This window comes from Ornithorhynchus anatinus, chromosome 16 (assembly GCF_004115215.2).
Source record: "Ornithorhynchus anatinus isolate Pmale09 chromosome 16, mOrnAna1.pri.v4, whole genome shotgun sequence".
Taxonomy (NCBI): Eukaryota; Metazoa; Chordata; class Mammalia; order Monotremata; family Ornithorhynchidae; genus Ornithorhynchus; species Ornithorhynchus anatinus.
In genome coordinates, this window is record NC_041743.1 from 3,766,555 (window position 1) to 3,786,692 (window position 20,138).

The following is a 20,138-nucleotide window of genomic DNA, read 5'->3' on the forward strand; positions in this document are numbered from 1 at the left end:
GAGCCCTACGGACAACTGCTCTGATGAGTTGTTGCTGTTAATGGCATTTAAGTGCTTACTATACTCCAGGCACTGTCCTAAGCGCTGTGGTACATATAAGCTAATCAGATGGGACACAATCCATGTCCCACCTGGGGCTCACAGTTTTAATCCCCGTTTCACAGACAAGGGAACCGAGGCACAGAAAAGTGAAGTGACAGGACCGAGGTCAACCAGCAGACGAGCGGCGGAGCCGGGATTAGAACCCAGGTCCTTCTGACTTCCAGACCTGGGCTCTATCCAGTAGGCTATGCTACTTCTCTGAGGACCCGGTAAAAGCTCCTTGTCTGTGAAGTCAGGTCCAGCTGCAGGGGAGAGGTTGGGTTGCAGCGGTGTGGTAGGGTTGGGACGGGAAGGAATCGCATATTCTTGAGCTGTCTGAGCCTTGGGTGTGATGGTGAGAGGCAAGTGAGAGTAATCATATTTTGTGAGGTCCCAGAACAAGGCAGAAAGTGAAAGAGTAATAAATCTTTAGCTAGAAGATTTCTCTGCAGAGAAATCACTCCCTCAGGGCTTAGAGCTCGTTGGTGAAGGGGAAAAAGAGTCGTGGATATGATTCCAGCTTCATTATTCAGCACGATGGTGACTGACCCGGCATTTTCCTCAGAATGACTTTCTTCTTCCAAGGAAAGGAGTTAAGTTTGAAGCTGAACTTTTCTTTGCTCGGTTTGAGCCCAAAGTGATGATGTTTTGAGAAGCCGTTTTCTTGTAGCTCCATTTCACTTGATGGGGACGAAGTGGAGTGATTGGGAATTTTCTTTTTTAATGGCGATTGTTAAAAGTGCTTCATATGTGCCAGGCATTGGGATAGCTACAAGCTAATCAGATGGGACACAGTCTAGATCCCATATGGGGCCCACAGTCTTAATCCCCACTTTACAGATGGGGTAACTGAGGTACAGAGAAATGAAGTGAGTTGCCCACGGTCACCCGGCTGACCCTTGACAGAGCCAAAATTAGAACTTGAGTTCTCTGCTGCCCATGCCTGTGCTCTTTTCACTAGGCTACGCTGCTTCTCGATCAGTGTGTCTTCATGCAGAAGCGGCGTGGCTCAGTGGAAAGAGCCTGGGCTTTGGAGCCAGAGGTCATGGGTTCGAATCCCAGCTCTGACACTTGTCAGCTGTGTGACTGTGCGCAAGTCACTTCACTTCTCTGTGCCTCAGTTACCTCATCTGTAAAATGGGGATTAAGACTGTGAGCCCCACGTGGGACAACCCGATTCCCCTGTGTCTACCCCAGCGCTTAGAACAGTGCTCTGCACATAGTAAGCGCTTAACAAATACCAACATTATTATTATTATTATTATTATGCAGATGCCTCTGATTGGTCTACTCATCTCACCTTTGAGCACTTGAACTGTGTTAACATCGAATCCCGGCTCTGCTACTTGTCAGCCGTGTGACTGTGGGCAAGTCACTTAACTTCTCTGGGCCTCAGTTACCTCATCTGTAAAATGGGGATGAAGACTGTGAGCCCCACGTGGGACAACCTGATTCCCCTGTGTCTATCCCAGCACTTAGAACAGTGCTCTGCACATAGTAAGCGCTTAACAAATACCAACATTATTATCTGTTTCTGGCAGCACTGGTCAGTCTCCTGGATTCAGAGCAACCCAAACCCCATTAGATTCTAAACTCCCTGAGAACAGGGATTATAACTCTGTTGTCCTCTCCCAAGCGCTCAGTAGAGTGCTCTGCCCATAGGTGCTCAGTTAATTCTACAGTTTGATGGATCAATTGGGTCTGTAGGACTCTGCCAAGTGTCCTACTGCCAAGGACAGTGTTCTGCACACAGCAGATCGTGTGTCTCTACGGTGTCTCTATGATGTCACTCAGTGCTAGTAGCCAAGGCAACTGGACATATACCTGCTCATATTATGCAGCTAGCAATGAGGTTAAGGAATAGAAGGCACGGAAAGAAGAGGTCAAGGAGTAATCCAAGTACTTAAGTGGGTCTATTAGAATCTGTTAAATTAAGATGTGTGTGTGTGTGTGTGTGTGTGTTTGGGTTTTATGAGGTTTCCCCTCTCTTCCTGTTCTCACGGCTAACTCGAGCTCAGAGCGAACTTCATTGAGCCACATGAAGGTGGGCTCAATCCATCTGTTACATTGTGTTCTCCAAGCGTTTAATACAGTGCTCTGCACACAGTAAGCTCTCAATAAATACAACTGATTGATTGAGAGATGAGAATTCAGCCCTGAGACCCAGCTTACAGCCCTAGCCACGGTCCTGGCCTAAAAACAGCCCTGGAGGATTCCGGGAGGAGGCCTCTGGAGAGGACAAGATGGGGGAATTTGGGCTGAGGAGGAGTGGGGGTCCAAGCTTTCATCGCCTCACGCTGACCAGAGCCTTTCTCCAGCCTTGGAGTGTCCGGGTTAATTCTCCATTAACCCGGCAGGGCTAAAGACCGTACCAGATGGCTTGCTGAGAGAGCGAAAATGCTCCTCACTGTTGCAGCTGAGGAGAAAGAAGCGGCAGTGAGCACTTCCTAAAGGATCAATGCTAAACAGAGAGAATCATCCCCTTTCCCCTCTCCCACCTATCACCCATAAAACCCTCCCAACCTCCAAGCCTGGAAAATCTAGTTCTTTACCAGTTACGGGCAGGGAACATATCTGCTAATTCTCTTGTGTTGTACTCTCCCAACTGTTTAGTACAGTGCTTTGCACACAATAAGCGTTCAATAAGTACCACTGATAGATTGATTGTTTTAGTTCTGGTTCTCTGAGAAACAGCATGGTCTGGGGGCAGAGGCCGGGCCTGAGAGTCGGAGGACCTGAGTTTTAATCCTTGCTCTTCCGCTTGTCTGCTGTGTGACCTCGGGCAAGTCACTTAACTTCCCTGTACCTCAGTTCCCTCATCTGCAAAATGGGGATTCAAAACCTCTGTTCTCCCTCCTACTTAGACTGTGAGCCCCATGAGGGACCTGGTTATCTATCTTCCTTGCTGTGGGCAGCAAAGATATCTTATATTGTTACGTTGTCCTCGCCTAAGTGCTTAGTACAGTGCTTTGCACACAATAAATGCTCAAAAAATGACTGACAGCAATTAGTATGGTACATTGGAAACACTTAGCAGATACAGTTATTATTTTAGCTTCTTCTAGTCCTTTCATATCTCATCATCCACGAGAAGCAACATGGTGTAGTAGAGAGAGCCCGGGCCTGGGAGCCAGAAGGTCCTGGGTTCTAATCCCGGCTCTGCCACCTGTCTGCGGTGAGACCTTGGGCAAGTCACTTCACTTCTCTCTCCCTCAGTTACCTCATCTGTAAAATAGGGACTGAGATTGAGCCCCACGTGGGACAGGGACTGTGTCCAACCTAATTTGTTTATATCCACCCCAGTGCTTAGGACAGTGCCTGACACATAGTAAGTGCTTAACAAATACAACAATGATAGTAGTAATAATAATTCTCCTCAGAGGAGGGATTTGCCTCTGATCTTCCAAGCCACACTTTCGGGAATTAAACAGCAAGATCTGGAAATCCCCCTCTGTTGCCCTCCCACCCCTCGCCCCATCTCGCCCTCAGCCCCAAGCCACAGTGGAGTCCCCGTGAGCCCCGGAGGCCTTGTTTGTCTGGGCCCACATGTTTGGGGGAAAGGCTGAGAGAAGTCTAAGGCCCTAGAGAAGCCTGCCAGCACACTCATTCCCCACCCAGAGACCTGCTGCTTGTAGCAGCATCTGCGGGGATGGGGGGTTTTCTGAAAATTTGCCCCCGCTGGAAGAGCTGATCCAACATCGTGAAGCGAAATTTCCGTCACCAACCCGTTCCAGAAGCTTCTACCCTCCATTCATTCATTCAATTGTACTTCAATTCATTCATCCGATCTTTTTTATTAAGCACTTACTGTGTGTAAAGCACCATACTAGGAGCATAGGCGAGTACAATATAACAATAAACAGACACATTCTCTGACCACAGTGAGATTACACGGTACCTTAAAAGGTGCTGGCTCTTCAGACTGAGACAGAATCACTGGGGACTCTCCTGCAGACTGTAAGCTCATAGGCAGGGAATGTGTCTGTTATATTGTAATAGTAATAATGATGATGGATTTTGTAAGCACGTACTATGTGCCAGGCACTGTACTAAGTGCTGGGGAAGATACAAGCAAATCGAGTTGGACACAGGCCCCGTTCCCTGTGGGGCTCACGGTCTCAACCCTCATTTTATAGATGAGGTAACTGAGACACACAGAAGTGAAGTGACTTGCCCAAAGCCACACAGCGGCCAAGTGGTGGAGGCAGGGTTAGAACCCGTGACCTTCTGACTCCCAGGCCCGTGGTCTATCCACTACGCCATGTTCTTCTCTACTGTACCTTCCCAAGTGCTCAGTACAGTGCTCTGCACCCAGTAAGTGCTCAGGAAATATGACTGACTGACTCTCCCAACTCTCCTGGGTTTGATCTGATTGTCTAGCTTCAATCAATCAGATCAATCATTCATTCATTCATTCAATAGTATTTATTGAGCGCTTACTATGTGCAGAGCACTGTACTAAGCACTTGGGATGAACAAGTCGGCAACAGATAGAGACGGTCCCTGCCGTTTGACGGGCTTACAGTCTAATCGGGGGAGACGGACAGACAAGAACAATGGCACTAAACAGCGTCAAGGGGAAGAACATCTCGTAAAAACAATGGCAACTAAATAGAATCGAGGCGATGTACAATTCATTAACAAAATAAATAGGGTAACGAAAATATATACAGTTGAGCGGACGAGTACAGTGCTGTGGGGATGGGAAGGGAGAGGTGGAGGAGCAGAGGGAAAAGGGGAAATGAGGCTTTAGCTGCGGAGAGGTAAAGGGGGGATGGCAGAGGGAGTAGAGGGGGAAGAGGAGCTCAGTCTGGGAAGGCCTCTTGGAGGAGGTGATTTTTAAGTAAGGTTTTGAAGAGGGAAAGAGAATCAGTTTGGCGGAGGTGAGGAGGGAGGGCGTTCCAGGACCGCGGGAGGACGTGACCCGGGGGTCGACGGCGGGATGGGCGAGACCGAGGGACGGCGAGGAGGTGGGCGGCGGAGGAGCGGAGCGTGCGGGGTGGGTGGTAGAAAGAGAGAAGGGAGGAGAGGTAGGAAGGGGCAAGGTGATGGAGAGCCTTGAAGCCTAGAGTGAGGAGTTTTTGTTTGGAGCGGAGGTCGATAGGCAACCACTGGAGTTGTTTAAGAAGGGGAGTGACATGCCCAGATCGTTTCTGCGGGAAGATGAGCCGGGCAGCGGAGTGAAGAATAGACCGGAGCGGGGCGAGAGAGGAGGAAGGGAGGTCAGAGAGAAGGCTGACACAGTAGTCTAGCCGGGATATAACGAGAGCCCGTAATAGTAAGGTAGCCGTTTGGGTGGAGAGGAAAGGGCGGATCTTGGCGATATTGTAGAGGTAAATCGATACTCAGTGGTATTTACTGAGCATATACTCTATACTAGCACTTAAAGAGTATAATAGAATAAATAGGCATGATCCACACCCTCGACGTATTTATAGTCTATTGTGTGCAGAGCACTGTACTGAGCACTTGGAGAGTATAATAAAGTTAGTAGTCATGATCCCCAGAAGCTTACAGTTTACTGTGTGCAGAGCACTTTACTATGTGCTTGGAAGAGGACAAGAGAGTTAACAGACATGATCCTTGCTCTCAGGGAGCTAAACACAGTGTTTAGAACAATGCTTGGCCAAATCTATAATGTATTTTTATTAATGTCTGCCCCCCACCAAAACTGTAAGCTCACTGTGGGCAGGGAATATGTCTATTTTTGTAGTGTATTCTCCCAAGCGCTTAGGGCAGTGCTCTGCACACAGTAAGCGCTCAATAAATACCACTGAATGAATGAATAAATGTCATCTTTGGGGGTCATACTGATTTCAGTAATTAGTTAAAAATGATCCATATGTGGTGAGAGGGCAAAAGAAGCATCTCTGCTGGGGAAATTGGTCAAAACCCCAGGCCCCAGCTCTGAGGACCACATTCCCTCACCTCTGCCCTGGAGAGCAGCGAGGACTTCACAAGTACAAAAAGCCCCAGCTGCCCTGGTTTAGGGCGCTGGTGAGTGGGATTGACTCATGGCAGGGAAATTCCAGGTCTGAGCTCAACGGGGGCCAGAAAAGCGATCAGCCCCCCTACCCCCGGCCTTCACAGCTCTGAGCCCACGGCCTCAGAACGCAGGGACCTAGTCCCGGGAGTGGCCCGCTCTGCCCGGTTCGTTCTGGCATGTGCCTCTGCTCCCTCCCGTGGGCGAGGGAGGGAGCAGGAAGGATGGACCGTGTGTGGACTCACTTGGCCTCCCGCTCTAGACGGAGGTACTGGAGTTCAGGATTCGGCGGGGCGGTGGCGACAAGAGGAGCTGGGCTGAAGGCGTGACAGGATGTGGGTTGGGAGACCAAGATGTGTGGCTAGGGGAAGAGGCTGGGGGAGAGAGGCATGTGGCTAGCAAATGGGCAGCGGTAAGGAACGAGAATGAGGCTGGTGGGTGGGTGGGAGTCATTGTTGGGAGGAAGCTTGGTTGAAGAGGGGAATGAAGAGCACTCTATTACCGTCGACCCCTTTCTCAGCCTATAGCACTGACTGACCTACTCTGTCCTGCCTGGACTGCCCTCCTTTATATCCGGCAGACCACCACTCTCCCCATCTTCAAAGCCCTGCTAAATCACATCTCCTCCAGGAAGCCTTCCCTGACTAATCTCTCATCTCCCCTATCCTATCTCCCTCCCTAGTGCATCATCTATGCACTTGTATATTGTAATATGCATCATCTATACCCCCCCAAGCGCTACCCCCGATCCCCATAGCACTTACGATCACGTCTTCATACTGGGTATTTTTTTAAGATAGTATTTAAGTGTTTTCTCTGTTCTAAGTTATGGGTAGTTACGAGCTTTTCAGGTTGGACACAGTCTGTGTCCTATGTGGACCTCACAGTCTTAATCCCCATTTTTCAGATGAAGTAACTGAGACCGGAGGAGAGAAGTGACTACTTGTCCAAGGTCACTCAGCAGCCGGGTGGCAGAGATTGGTTTAGAATTCAGGTCTCCTGGCTCCCAGGCCTGGGCTCTTTCCACTAGACCAAGTTGCTTCTTTAATTTGGACCTGTAGTTTATCTGAATGTCTGTCTCTCTGACTAGATTGTCAGTTGCTTGAAGGAAGGGATCCAGTCCTCTCACTTTGCTGTGCCCTACCAAGTTCTTAGTACAGTGCTCTGCCCAGATTAAGCACTCAATAAATACTACTGATTAAGAGATGGAAAGGGCAGGTATCTCATACCCATTTTACAGATGAGGAAACTGAAGCCCAGAATGGGCCCAAAGACACACAACAGGTCTGAGGCAAAACTGGGATAATTCATAGTTCCCCATTCTGTGCTCTTTCCATTAGACCAAGAGCCTATTTTCTCTCCGGAAGACCACATAAGGTGCAGAAGAGAGAAATGAGTAGGTCAGGATCGCCCAGGTTGCCTGTGGAGGAACTAGGTCTGGATTCCAAGACCCCAGATTCTGAGTCCAGCCTAATTAATCAATCCATCAATTAATCAGTTGTATTTATTGAGAACTTATCATGTGCAGAGCACTGTTCTAAGCCCTTGGGAGAGTACAGTACAGTTGGTAAGACATGAATCTGCCTACGAGGAGCACAATCAGTGGAAAGAATGAGAGGAAATAGGAATGGAGGATATTTGTAGTGCTTTGCATCATACCAACAAAACCAGTATTGTGGCTAAGATCATAAGTCAACAGTAAGCCTATTTGCAAGAAGGAAAATAAATTAACATGTGTGAATATAAATTGTTTAATGGGTGGTGACAATCGAAAGGTGTCAGTATATCCGTCACTAAACCAGACTTCTGTGTTAGTCATTATCATGTATTTGATAAACACTCAAACTCTTATAATGGGTAAAGACCAGATAAATCTGAACCGTAAAAATGAGTAACAGATTTTTTTATGATTCCATCTCACAGTAAAGTCCAGATCCCTAACAACAGCAGAAATAAATATAGATATGAATATAAATATAGATGAGTAGCATGGACCTGGGAGTCAGGTCTTGGGTTTTAATCCCAGCTCCACCACTTGCCTGCTGTGTGACCTTGGGCAAGTCACTTCATTTCCTTATGCCTCAGTTACCTCACCTGTCAAATGGGGATCTAGACTGAGAGCTCCACGTGGGACGGGGACTGTGTCCAACCTGATTTGCTTGGATCTACCCCAGCTCTTAGCACAGGGCTCGACCCATAGTAATTATTAGACTGTAAACTTGTCTCTAGACTAGACTAAGAGCTAGTTGTGGGCAGGGAATGGGTCTACTAACTCTGTTGTACTCTCCCAAGTATTTAGTACGGTGTTCTGCACACATTAAATGCTCAATAAATGCCACTGATGATGATGATGATGATGCTAAATCAAATATCCACCCTCAGTCGGGTGCTTTTCTGCAACCAACGAGCTTCCATTCTTAGATAATAAAATGCCTTGAGCATTCACCAAGAAGAAAGCTTCCTGATTTCCTAAAGGCAAACAAAAATGGTTTTACATTTCTCTTTCCACTTCTGCGGTCAGGTGGAGAGTGGGCAGAGGGACAAGAAAAGATTATTCTGAAGTGAAAAGAAGTAAATGCGATAGTTTAGGGTCGATAGAATTGTGGGCGTTCTGGTTGTGAGGATGCCATTCTCCTTTCATTCCGTTGAGGTTGCCGCTGCTGCCTCCACTGAGGTGACTTGTCACTTTAGTCAGGAAGACCTAGGCAGCCCCGACATTGTGAATCATGTAACATTTGGGGTCTAAAAGCTTCCATCATGTGACTCACATACCCTCGCCCTGGGACCTGTTAATCTCTGGCTCCATTTCAAACCAGGCTTTGAAGCAAAAAAAGACAAAAAAAACCCACAAGCCCCTCCGAAACCAAATCCCCAGCTCTAATGCCTCAGAATGAATTTCCACGGTCAGTGAAAGTTCATGCTGTTGTTTTCTATTAGATCATCGGACTCTCCCCTCCTGATCGGGAGGACCACCCCCATCCCCACCCCCCAAGAGGGGGAGAGTGGGGAGGATGTCCAGAAGGAGCCTCTTCCACTACCCTCAGTTCATGAATTGTATTTATTGAGCACCTACAATGGAAGAGGACAATAGAGTTAGTAGACATGATCCCTGCTCTTAAGGGAGTTGCAACATACTGTGGGCAGAGCACTGTACTGAGTGCTTGGGAGAGTCCAATAGAGAGTCAGTAGACATGATTCCTGCCCTGAAGGAGCTTACAATCTACTCTGTGCAGAACACTGTACTGAGCGCTTGGGAGAGTCCAATAGTTTGTACACACAACCCCTGCCCTCAAGGAGCATTTGATCCGTTGTTTGCACTCAGTAAACACGGTGGTTTTTATTTTAATCGTATTTGTTAAGCACTTACTATGAGCCAGGCATTGTATTAAAGCACGGGATTTAGATACAAACTAATCAGGTTAAAGAGAGTTCATGTCCCACATGAGGCTCGGTCTAAATCCTCATTTTACAGTTGAGGGAACTGTTGTAAAGAGGAATTAAGTGACTCCCCCAAAGTCACACAGCAGATGTGTAGTTGGGTTGGAATTAGGATGTATCTGGAGTTTAATTTACAATAATAATAATAGAGGTGGTTATTATTAGGCACTCTGTCTACTCAAGTAGATCCAGATAATTAGATAGTAATAATAATTATGGGATTTGTTAGTAGTGGTTACTATGTGCCAGGCACTGTACTAAGTGCTGGGGTGGATACAAGCAAATTGGGTTGGACACAGTCCCTGTCCCTCATGGGGCTCACAGTCTCGAGCCTCATTTTACAGATGAGGTAACTGAGGCATAGAGAATTTAAGTGACTTGCTCAAGGTCACACAGCAGACAAGTGGCGGAGCTGGGATTAGAACCCATGACCTTCTGACCCCCGACCCGCTTTCTATGTACTACGCTTTGCTTCTTGTCTTAAGACGTAGATCAGACATAGTCCCTGACCCACGTGGAGCTCACAGTCTAAGAGGAAGGAAGAGCTTACAGATGAGGAAACGGAGACCCAGAGATGTTGAGTGACTCATCCAAAGTCACACAGCAGGTTAGTGGCAGAGCTGAGATTAGATCCCAGGCTTCCTGCTCATTCACTTGAGCCCTTTCGCCTGGGTTGATTTTCACAGGGAAGTTAAGGAAACCCTAGCCCCCGTGTTCTGACAAGCAGACAGATCATCTAGTGTCTGAAGTAGCTTATTTTCTTTGGGACACAACAGTCGATTCCCTGACTTGTCTCCCTGAAGGTTCTGGAGAAACTGGACAATGCTAAAATAATAATTAATATTTGTATTTGTTAAATGCTTACTATGTGCCGAGCACTGTACTAAGCGGAAGGGTGGATACCAGATAAGCAGGTTGGACACCGTCCCCGTCCCATATGGGGCTCACAGACAAGTTAAAGGAAGCGGCGAGGACTTGGGGAAAGAGCATAGGTCTGGGTTCTAATCCCTGCTCCACCACTTACCTGTTGTGTGATTTTGGGCAAGTCACTTCACTCCTTTGAGCCTCAGTTTCCTCATCCCTCATGGAGGTTCAAACCTGTTCTTCTTTCTTAAACTGTGAGCCCCAGGTGGGCCCTGATCAGCTTGTATCTCCCCCAGCGCTTAGTTCAGTGCTTGGCACATAGTAAGTACCGCAGTGATTATTAAATGACTTGGTCACACAACAGGCAAGCGGCGGAATAGAACCCAGCACAGGGAACGCTCTGATTTCGAGGTGGGGAGAGGGTGGCTGAGGCTTCTGAATCAAGGTCATTCGGAGCCTTAATAAAGGACACATCGCTCCCTCAAATTCCTCCCGAGACCAAGAACAGGAGACGGGCACACAGTACATAATAAACCAGTATTAAATGCTCGTTGATTCTGTCAGCGAACAGGTGGGGCCGTAGTTATAAAACAAGCCTATTGCAAGTCTAGGGATTTCCAGCTCCCTGAAAGCCGAGAGGAGATCTCCTCATATTTCTATTTCCCCGGTAAAGCCGGGGAAGGTCCAAAGTGGCATTTCCCGAACATTTAAAATAAAGACCTTGTTGACAGGTGGGAGGGTGTATAAGGGGGGACTTTGGGGGTAGAGAGAGAGGGCATTTCCTGAATATTTCAATAGAACCTTGTTGCCAGGTAGGTAGGAGAGCATTCTGTGGGGGGTGGGGGAGAGGTATGGGGAGGAGGGAGATGGTGGAGTGTGAACACAGTTCTGGTGAGAAGCCTTCTACCTCCGCTCAGAGCAGTGCACTGGGACATGGTTGGTTTCTACTTCCACCCGTCTGATCCAAACTGACTCGATGCCCCCCTGGGGGGAAGTCTGAGGAGGGAGGGTGGGCATGTCTCTTCCAGAATGAGGAGGCAAGGTGTCCGGCTGGGTAGGTTGTGCACCTCCTCGCCGTCCCTCGGTCTCGCCTATCCCGCCGTCGACCCCTGGGTCACGTCCTCCCGCGGTCCTGGAACGCCCTCCCTCCTCACCTCCGCCAAACTGATTCTCTTTCCCTCTTCAAAACCTTACTTAAAAATCACCTCCTCCAAGAGGCCTTCCCAGACTGAGCTCCTCTTCCCCCTCTACTCCCTCCGCCATCCCCCCTTTACCTCTCCGCAGCTAAAGCCTCATTTTCCCCTTTTCCCTCTGCTCCTCCACCTCTCCCTTCCCATCCCCACAGCACCGTACTCGTCCGCTCAACTGTATATATTTTCGTTACCCTATTTATTTTGTTAATGAATTGTACATTGCCTTGATTCTATTTAGTTGCCATTGTCTTTACGAGATGTTCTTCCCCTTGACGCTGTTTAGTGCCATTGTTCTTGTCTGTCCGTCTCCCCCGATCAGACCGTAAGCCCGTCAAACGGCAGGGACTGTCTCTATCTGTTGCCGACTTGTCCATCCCAAGCGCTTAGTACAGTGCTCTGCACATAGTAAGCGCTCAATAAATACTATTGAATGAATGAATGAATGAATGAATTGTGAACTTCTGATCACTAGGAACAGGAGGGATCGGAGCTGAAAGTGGAAGTTTAGACCTCCTCCCTTGCCTGGTTTCTCTGAGGAGTTGGAGGAATAGAGAGACGAGGTCAACTCTGAAAACGTAGGGAGTTTGTTTTTTTTTCCCAAGAAGGAAGAACTAGAGATCCCAAGTGGCAATAGACACTTCCTCCTCTTTTCGCTCCCCTGTTATCGGCGGCCTCCCTCTAGTAATAATAATTGTGGAATTTAAGTGCTTACTAAAAGCCGAGCACTGTACTAAGCACAGGGGAAGATAGAGAATAATCAGGTCCCTCTTGGGGCTCGCAGAGTAAATAGGAGGGAGAACAGGTATCAAATCCTCCTTTTGCAGATGAGGGAGCAGTGGCCCAGAGAAGTGAAGTGACTTGCCCAATTAGAACCCAGCACTTCTGATTCCCAGGCCTGTGCTCTACCCACTAGAATACACTGCTTCTAGAACTCCTGGTGAGGGGTTTGAGGAGCAGTGTGACCTAGTAGAAGGAGCATGGGCCTGAAAGTCAGAGGACCTTGCTTCTAATCCCATCTCTGCCACTTGCCTGCTCTGTGACTTCTGACATGTCACTTAATTTCTCCGTGCCTCTATTTCCTTACCTGTAAAATGGAGGTTCAAAAGCTGTTCTCCCTCCTACTTAGTCCACGAGCCCTGTGTGGGACGGGGACCGTATTCATTCATTCAATCATATTTATTGAGCACTTACTGTGTGCAGAGCACTTTACTAAGCACTTGGGAGAGTCCAATAGAACAATAGGCAGACATATCCCCTGACCACAAAGAGCGTGCAGACTATGTATCTGACATGATTACCCTGCCAACATTTTAGGGCGGTGCATAACATATAGTAAGAACTTGACAGATACCATTATCATCATATAGTAAGAGATTTAACAGTTACCACAGTCATTATTATTATTTGGGCATGTGACTTGTGCCTTTGTTTGTGAGGGCTGGAGGTTGAATTGTCTGCATTTTTTACAGAACTATTTCATTTTATTTTATTTTTATGATATTCGTTAAGCACTTACTATGTGTCAACCACTGTTCTAAAAGCTGGAGTAATTACACACTTTGCTCCTCTAGTGCTAACTTTCTCACTCTGCCTCGATCTGGTTTATCTCGCCTATCTCGCCACCGACCCCTAGCCCACGTCCTGCCTCTGGCCTGGAACGCCCTCCCTCCTCAAGTCCTATAGACGGTTACTTTCCCCTGCTTCAAAGCCTAATTGAAGGCACATCTCCTCCAAGAAGCCTTCCCAGCTAAGCCCCATCTTTCCTCATCTCCCACTCCCTTCTGTTTCACCCTGGCTTATTCCCTTTGCTCTTCCCCTCTCCCAGCCCCACAGCACTTATGTGCATATCTGTCATTTTATTTATTTGTATTCATGTCTGTCCCACTCCCCAGTCTGTTTATTGTCTTACTGTACTCTCCCAGGCGGTTAGTACATGCAGTAAGTGCTCAATAAATACAACTGAATGGATTGAATAAATGAATACAGGTTTATCAGGTTGGACACAGTCCCTGTCCCACATGGGGACTCAGTCTAAATTGGAAGGGAGGAGGGATTTAAACCCCATTTTGTAGATGAGGTAACTGAGGCACAGAGACTCACTTTTCCTGTTCTGGGGCTGGGATAGGGTGGAGGAAGGAAGAGTAATACCATCTCTGGTCTGATAATCCTCATCCTCTAGTGAATTCACACAGGATGCCACCAGTCACGGTCTAATGGCCAGAGCCCGGGGCCTAGGAGTCAGAAGGACCTGGGTTCTAATCTAGCTCTGCCACTTGTCAACTATATGACCTTAGGCAAGTCAATTCGCTTCTATCTCATCTGTAAAATGGATATTAAGACTGTGAGTCCAACCTGAAATGCTTGTATCTACCCAGAGCTCAAACAGTGCTTGGTGCATAGTAAGTGCTTAACAAATATCATTATTATTATTATTATTAAGCTTCATCTCTGGAACCTCCAGCTAAGGTTCTTTCCGACCTGCTGTGGGGTAGGTAGTCCAACCCTGCTCTTGTTGCACCATTGTAAACCCCAGAAAGTACTGACCCTGGGCAGCCAGTCGATCAATCAGTGAGATTTATTGAGTGCCTCCTGACAGAGAAACACATAGATACTGAATTCTCCTAATGGCAATTCTTTCTTCTGGGACTGAGTTTTTCAACGGCAAAAAGGTAGAAACCAAGATGGGAAGGAGTTAAATCAGATGGACATGGTGAGGAGGAGTTAAAGGCATTTACCCTCTCTGTGTCTTAGTTTCCTCATTTGTAAAATGGGGAATGAATACCTGTCTTTTCTCCTCCTTAGATCGCGACCCATCTGATTATCTCGTTATCTGCCCCAGAATTAAGCACATAGTAAGTTCTTAACAAATAGCACAATTATTGTTATTACTACTATTCCTATTAATGTCTGTCTCGCCCTCTAGACGGTAAGCTTGTTAAGGGCAGGGAACATGTCTGCTAAGTCTGTTGTATTGTACTCTCCCAAGAGCTTAGTACAGTATTCTGCACATAGTAAGCGTTCAATAAATTCCACTGATTGATTATTGTCAGGGCAGAAGTCAGGAAGAAACATGAGTAACAAGGCAGGGGACTCAGATTTGGTGCTAGTGTGGTCCAGTACAAGTCAAGGCGGTTCTAGTCCCATCTGGGTCACTGGCCTGCTGGATGACCTCAGGTCATCCTAGATGACCTTTAACCTCTCTGGGCCTCAGTTACCTTGGCTGTGAAATGGAGATGATAATCAATATCTCCTTCTGCATCTCAGAGATAGGATGGGGACAAAATGGGAGAGGAAATGCAAAGGCATTTTGGAGCAAGAGAAGTGCTGTTCTAGGTGAAGGAATCGTTATTCCTCTTTTCCCGTTCCCAGGTTTCCTAGAAAATTCTCCAGGGATGATAAGAGCCTGCAGGGTTCAGTGAATGGTGTTTACTGGGCACATAGCACTGTACTAAGCGCTTGGGAGAGCACAATACAACAGTTAGCAGACACCTTCCCTGGCCATGAGCTAATAATCTAGAAGATGAGTTGGAGGACGGAAGTACAGGAGAACGAAGCCCAGGAAAGTGGCCGGGATGAAGTTGGTTATCTCAGAACTGGTAGGGTATTTGGCGATGGAAGGGATTGTCCCCGTGATTCACTTTTTGCCGTGACCCGCGGCTCCAGCCTCCCCCCATCCTCCTGCACCTCAGGTTCTTCCGATGATATGTGCTTTGCCCCTTGCTCAGCCCCTCCTCCTCTTCCTCCCACAGCCTGTCCACAACCTCCGCTCTGATCTCCTTTCCACTGTGGGGGGCTGCAGACCGAGACCCCCTTGGCCAGAAGGAGGTGGGTGTGACATGTGTCATTGGGAGAAAAAGAACACTGACAAAAAGCAGCAAAATGCAGCCTGCTGCGGTGACTCTAGGTGGCTTCCCCCCGCGACCTCGAGTTTATTTTAGATCTTCTCAGCTAGTTGTTTCCAGTTCCCTCACCCTTCCTCCTCATCCTCTCCCTGGCCTTCGGAGCACCCCAGGAGATGAATTTGGGAAAGGGAATCCATTTCCTGGAGTGGACTTTCCGCTTCGGGGCAAGCCCTCTGCCAACCCAGCCCCTCTCAATCATATTTATTGAGCACCGTGTGCAGAGCACTCTATTAAGCACTTGGGAGAGTACGAATATGATATACACAGCTGGAAGACATGTTTCCCGCCCACAAGGAGCTTAGAGTTTATAGCAGCCTCTCCAATAATTCCCTCTGTCTTAGCTCGAGTGCATTCTAGGTGGGGAAAAAGGGAATTGGATCTGGTCATGGGGCAGCTCTGGTCACTGCCAGCCTCCCTCCTTGGGCCTCATTTCGGTGGCAATGATTGATTAAATCTGTACCCTCTCTCAACCCTGCATAAACAAAGCTGGAAACGATCCCAGATACACAGTCATTCCCAGTTCACTACCAGGCCAGACCCTCCCACAGTCCCCCACCAACTTCATAAGGTTACCTGTCTGCCAGAGGTAGATGGGGTTGAGCCTACCTATGGCACCTCCCCTTACCTCTAGCTTGAGAGGGTAAAGAAGAAAGGGGGGCGGGGGTGGTTCCGGCCCTTCAATGTCAGACCCTCAGCCCTGAGTATCTGGGGAGAAGGGAAGCTGGTGACTGCAGTTGGGATCCTAGGGAATCTCAGATCTGTGCACTGGGTCTCCCTATTTCTAACCCAGGGACTCTTTTGTTTCCAGGGCCCATTTCATCTAGGGGGAACTAGATCCGTGAATGCCATCTTGGAAGTCCCCTATCACCATCCCCATTCTCATCTCTATCATGGCTGCCGGGAGGACTCAAAATAGCTCCAGACTTACCAGGTAAGAATGTAATAATAACGCTATTATTACGGCTACTAAAGCAGCATGATAGAGCATCAAAAGGTCAGGGGTTCTAATCCTGGTTCCGCCGCTCGTCTGCTTTATGACCTTGGGCCAAGTCACTTCAATTCTCTGTGCCTCAGTTACCTCATCTGTAAAATGGAGATTGAGACTTTGAGCCCCACCTGGTACAGGGACTGTGTTCAACCCGATTTGCTAGTATCCACCTAGTACTTAGTATAGTGCCTGCACGTAGCGAGTGCTTAATAAATACCACCAAAAAAAAGCCCTTTGATGGATGGGCTTAAGAGTCTCTTCTGATAACTTATTTATGGCACAGGGGTTTCCTCAGTGGACAGCAGTCTGTGAAGTTAATATATGTTTTTCCAATGCGTCCACTTAGAAAACCCTTAGAAAAATTTTCTCCAGCCACGCGGTGAGGAGGAAAGCGGGCGTCTTAGAAGGGTAAAAAAAGTATCACAAGTGAGACCAGGCCTTCAGCGTTGGATGGAACTGACAAATAAACTTTCCATGAAGCTACAGTTACTTTTTCACAGTGGTTTCCCCCACTCATCAGCCGCTTTTATCAGAGCTGCTAGTTTTATAAGTCTGCTGGGGGTGGCTTGCTCTGAGAGGAAGTCCCTGCCCCTCTCCCCCATTTCCCGATAGTTTAGGGGCTCAAAGAGGAAATTAGAGAGATTCGGGGTGTTCTGCTGGAAAGCCCAGGAGGTTTGGCCCTTCTGAGTCCAGTGGTCGTCAATGGCCGTGGCCCCATGCCTGTATTTTCTAGCTCTCGCCCAAGTCCTGTCACCGGCCTGGAACTCCCTCAGAAAGGTTGAGGCATGCAAGATTTATTCTAGGTGGAGAGTTGAACTTCCCTCTCGGAAGGAAGACCCTTCTGTGTTGTTCACATACGGCGAAGCACCTAGCTCCCACCCATGAACGCTTCCCATTCGGGAGGAATTCACTAATGCGTTATAAGCAGCTGGCGAAGCGGCCTAGCTTCCCGCCTCACGAGTGTCCAACGGGACACTGACCCATCTCAAGGCTCCTCGTTTGGCGCAGACAGAGAGGGCACCTCACACTCAGGGCAGAGGTGACCCACGGCCGGCTGCTGCCAATCTCGATCCGCTGCCCCAGAGGTCAGAGGCCGCAGGGATTTATCACCTCTGCTCCCGGGCCATTCCGGCTTCTGATTTCTGCTCCTCCAATCTCCGCCCCCCTCCCTCTTCTCCAAACCTTGTTTGATTGGCGAGGAGGTGAGGGACACCTTCTGTATTCCCGGCCTGGGAAGTCGATCTAGCGGTTTCGGTTGCAGGGGCTGCGTCCCTGCCGCGCTTCGGGGTGGAGCTTTGCCGGCTCGGGCCGTCACGGGATAGTGTATGACCTTGAGATGGTTGGCACCCTGGTTCATTCACCTTGGGCCACTAGGTCACGTTGCTTCTTGGATTCATCCTTTTTTTTCACTCCACCCTCAGCCCCACAGCACTTCTGCACATCTTGGTCATTTATTTTAATGTTTGTCTCCCCTTTTGGCTGTAAGCCTCTTGTGGGCAGGGAACATCAACTGATCACTCGATCAGTGGTTTTTATTGAGTGCTTACTGTGGGCAGAGCAGTCAATCAGTGGTATTTATTGAGCGCTTACTATGTGCAGAGCACTGTACTAAACCCTTGAGGCAGTACAACACACCAGAATTAGCAGATACGTTCCTTGCTCGAATGTTTGCTTATTGTTATATTGTACTCTCCTAAGTGCTTAGTACGGTGCTGTGCATACAGTAAGCACTCAATATATAATACTACTAATAATAATACCGGTATTTGATTCATGTTTACTGTGTGCCAGGCACTGTATTAAGTGCTGGAGTGGATACAAGCAAATTGGATTAGACCCAATCCCTGTCCCATGTGAGACTCAGAGTCTCAACCCTCATTTTACAGATGAGGAAACTGAGGCACAGAGAAGTGAAGTGACTTGCCCAAGGTCTCGCAGCAGACAAATGGCAGAGCCGGAATTAGAACCCACCATCCCAGGGATTGAATGAATGAACAATCTTAGTCTACCAACTCTTCTATTGTACTTGTATTGAGTGCAGTGCTCTGCACATAAGTGTTCAATAAATACCATTGATCATTAATAAGTTGATAAATACCATTGAGTAATGGTACCAATAAGTACCATTGGTACTCAAAAAATAACACTGATGGACAGTTATCTGGACTCCTTCCCTTACCCTGGAATGTCTCCTCTCTGCCCCAAGTCTTTTCTCCATTTCCTCCCCTCCTGGGAGCTGTCAAGGGGCAATATTTTGCAAAGAGGAAGGTCTGACCCTATTTTTTTTAATGGTAACTGCTAAGCACTCACTATGTGCCAGGAAGTGTGCTAAATGCTGGGGTAGCTACAAGTTAATCGTGTTGGGCCCAGTCCCTTTCCCGCATCAGGTTCACATACCTAATCTTCACTTCCTAGATGAGGTGACTGAGTCACGGGGACGTTGAAATGACTCGCCCAAGATCACACAGCAGACAAGTGGCAGAGCTGGGATTACAACCCTGGTCCTTCCGACTCCCACGCCCGGGGTCTGTCCATTAGGCCACACCGCCTTCCTCATCTCTCCCCTTTCTGCCAGAGAATGGGGCCGGATGTGGCTGAGTGGCAGCTGGCCTCGAGATGTGCTGTGATATTCCGAATAGGAAAGTGCTTCTGACTCAAAACCCCATCCATTGTGAGACCCACAGTTAACACCTGCCTACTGTTACTTGTCGTACAATTATTATTTTTAGTACATAGCATTGACTGGGAGAGGCTAGGTAGGTGCCTGGCATTGTGCCAGGCTCTGGGGGAGAGACGCTATTTACCAGTTCAGACTCAGACCCTGTCCTACTTGGGACTCCCAGTCTAAGAGGGAGAGAAGGTTGGGATCCTATCCCCGTTGAACAGATGGGGAAACTAAGGCCTGGAGAAGTCGAGTGACTTGTCCAAGGCCACTGCCCAACAGAGTCTGGCTCTTCCCTCGAGAGTTCGCTGTCTCCCAAGGCTCTTTTGGTTCCCTCCGCAATCATCCAGAAACTGTATCCTCTTTTATTTCATTCTTTCATTCAGTTATATTTATTGAGCTCTTACTGTGTGCAGAGCACTGTACTAAGTGCTTGGGAGAGTACGACAATCAACAGACACATTCGCTGCCCACAACGAGTTTACCATCTAGATTTAGTCTTCTGTTTAGAGGACAGAGGGGTCAGAGGGAGGGGGCTTGAAGAGAATCCAAGAGTTAGTACCCTAGTTTGGAGGGACGATCTTAGTTTCTAATTCTGGCTCTATCAGTGGGCTGCAGTGTGAACCTGAGCAAGTCATATAACCTAAGGTTCCTCTGCAAAATGGGGATTAAAAGAGTGTCATTTCCTTGTGGGGCAGGGTTGTATCCTTTTGAGAGTGCATTAATAATAATTTATTATTTATTATTATTAAGAATGTATTATTATTATGGTATTTGTAGGTTGCGTACTCTGTGCCAGGCACTGTCCTAAGCGCTGAGGTGGGTACAAGCAAATCGGGTTGGACACAGTACCTGTCCCTCATTGAGCTCTCAGTCCTAACTCTCATTTTACAGGTGAGGTAACTGAGGTCCAGAGAAGTGAAGCGACTTATCCAAGGCCACACAGCAGGCAAGTGGACACTCAGTAAATGTTATGACTACTGTTACTATTTCTACCTGCAGGGATATTAATAATAATGTTGGTATT

General features: G+C 47.9%; 1 long non-coding RNA gene across 1 annotated transcript in view; it reads left to right on the forward strand.

Moving 5' to 3' along the window:
• The window catches only part of LOC114817482, a 33,363-nt gene extending 13,318 nt beyond the window's left edge, over positions 1-20,045 (forward strand). Inside the window, exons 2-3 of the long non-coding RNA XR_003765341.1 lie at positions 16,270-16,392; positions 20,006-20,045. This is a non-coding gene — a long non-coding RNA (uncharacterized LOC114817482). The remainder of the gene's footprint in view (positions 1-16,269; positions 16,393-20,005) is intronic.
• Positions 20,046-20,138: the final 93 nt, after the last annotated feature.